This window comes from Geospiza fortis, unplaced genomic scaffold (genome assembly GCF_000277835.1).
Source record: "Geospiza fortis unplaced genomic scaffold, GeoFor_1.0 scaffold485, whole genome shotgun sequence".
NCBI lineage: Eukaryota > Metazoa > Chordata > Aves > Passeriformes > Thraupidae > Geospiza > Geospiza fortis.
Genome location: NW_005054457.1, coordinates 1,054,628 through 1,057,348, shown reverse-complemented (window position 1 = coordinate 1,057,348; position 2,721 = coordinate 1,054,628).

Genomic DNA, 2,721 nt, shown 5'->3' with positions numbered 1-2,721 from the left:
GGCCGCGGCGGCGGGAGCATCCCCGGCTGTGCGGAGAGCCGGGCCAGGGAACAGAGCCCCCCCCGTTATCAACACCGTTATCACCATTGTTGTCATTGTGCCCCGGGCAGGGAAGGGACTCGGCGGGGTTTGCGGCTGGGGTTTTGGGTGGGAGGTCTCAGAAACCCCAAATAAGTGGGGTTTGAGCAGTATTTTCTCTGCCTTTGGAGAGTTGGGAGGTGCAGATGAAATTCCTGCTTTCAGCATGGTGAAGTATCAGAATTGCACAGAGACACCTCAACAACAGCAGAGCAATAAAAAGATTGCTGCTCAATGTGTCTGTATTTATAGAGGGCAAAGTTCTCTCCTGCCATCAGTGCCACCTCTGAGGAGCCCAAAGCCCAGGCAAACGTGGGGCTGGTGCTGTTTGGAGCCTTTGTGGGGCTGGAACTCCCCGGGGTTGTGTTTTATGGAAACATTGCAGGGGTGGCTGACTTCTCCATAAAGTCATTTGTCCCGTGCCCTGTGTTTTCCAGCTTCCTTTAATCCATTAACAGGTAAAGGGGAATATTTGGCAGCGTTTGATTCTACTCTAAACAAGGTCCCAACAAGGAGAGAGGTGTTTCCATAACAGAAACGCCTGTTGAGAAACCCACGGCTGAGCAGTCGCGTGCCCTGTGCCTGCTGAGGGCTGAAATGCAGGGAAATGTCTTTGTACAGCACTGGCCTTTCAGGGAGAATGTAAACAGGGTTTATTTTTGTAGTATTTTGCAATTAGCACAGCTGACAAACTTCTTGCTTGTTGCTGAGCCAAAAATAGAGCACAAAATCTAAAATAAAAAAAACCTGTAGGGTAAGATTAGAATCCAGCACTTGCCGTCTGTGAACTGTGCTCCATTGAGCTGATCTCAAAGCTTCCACTGGATTCTTTCTCTCTTTCTGAAATGGAAATGAATTCTTTTGTCCTGCCCTGCAGCAGGAGCCAGCCGTGGGGTCTGTGCTCAGTGGCTTTCTGGGCTGTGTCCCCTTTGTGCTGTTCTGGGTCAGTTCAAGGCAGTGTTCTCCACGTTTTTGGGATTGGTGGGAGCCTCACAGGCTCTGTGTGCATAACACACAAACCACGATGGGCCCGGACTTGGAATCATTCTCTTTTTCCTTCCACGTGTTTAAAGCACCCAATGAGATAATTCCTGGAGAAGAGAGAGGATGAGAGGGATGATAAACCCCAGCCTTGTTCCTCAGCTGGTAGCCAGCTATGGACAGCAAAGTGACTCTGCCTTTCCTCCTGTGGGGTGAATTCCCACCCCTTCCCAAACGTCCCTGTGGGTCTGGTTTCAGGGGTACAGGCAGAGACACCTCAGGGCCTGGATCCTGTGCCAGGAAATCCAACTTTGCTCTCGTGCCTGAGCCTGGGCTGGGAGTGGGTCTGCAGGGAAGGGGCTTGGGGAGGGCTTGGAGGGAATTTGGAAGGAGCTTGGGGGGATCTCAGAAGGATCTTGGAAGGATCTCAGAAGGACTTTGGAGGGATCTGGGAAGGATCTGAGAAGGCTCTCAGAAGGATCTGAGAAGGCTCTCGGAAGGATCTGAGAAGGCTCTTGGAAGGATCCCGGCAGGTCCTGGCAGGAGCTGGTGCCAGGCACGCAGCCCCAGGCTCTGCAGGGCTCAGCTGCCGTTCCCAGCTCAGGGTCCCTCTGCAGTCCTGGCAGATCCTGGCCCAGCTTTGGGGTCCTGGGGGTGGCAGAGCCCCCCTGGGATGTGCCTGGGGCTGACACTCAGCTTTGCCCTGCATTAGAGCAATCAGCACCTGGGCTTTGATGGAGCTGAGCGCTGACACTTGCCTGGCTGGTGCTGCTTTTCCAGATCTAATCCAGGCCTGATGTGACAGCCCACGGTGCCCAGGCCCTGCTCTTGCCAGCAGCCCTTCCTTTCATTAACCTTCCTGCACCACTGATCACATGCTTGCTGTCCAGGCCTGGGGCTGTAGCTTTGCCCTGGAATTAAGCTGCTTTACTCTGCTCAGCACTCAGTGAGCTCCACATCCTGTGGAAGCTGCTCTGAAGCTGTTTGTGGGCTGCAGGGCTGGGCTTTAATGCTCCCAGGGCTGATCCCAAGTGACAACTGCTGCAGGACTCTCCCTGGCTGGGGACAGCCTTCCTGCCCCCCCAGCCCTAATTAAGGAGCCCCTGGAATTCCCAGGGCAAGGTTGGGCTGTTTGTGTGCCCCCCTCGAGCAGGGCCAGCTCCATTTCCTTTAGTGGGGATTAATGACAATTTCAGTGGCTTCTGCCCCTTTTTCTCCTTGGGAGGATCTGTGCAGCTGTTGGAGCAGGGGCTGCAGTGGGGCAGAATTCCCAGGGTGTCACTCCATTCCCAAGGCAGGAGAGGGGACAGCAGCCAGCAGTGGGGACTCTCTGGGTGCCACTCACATTTGTAAGGAATGTTGCACAGAAACAAGGAGAGGTGTGCAAAGAAGACCCCGGTGATTGACAGAAGGATTAATCACCTGGAAATCTGAGTGTGGGGTGTGTTTTGACGGGGTGAAGAGGAAAGTCAGACTTTGAAATGAAATGAAATGAAATGAAATGAAATGAAATGAAATGAAATGAAATGAAATGTACCCAGGAGCAGCAGGCAGGCTCTGCTTTGCTGTTTAGGGTGGTTAAGGGAAATGATGTGAATAAAAACAAGTGGGGTTTAGTCACTTTAAGCAAAAAAGGGGCTTTTTCCTATTTTTCTTTCAGAC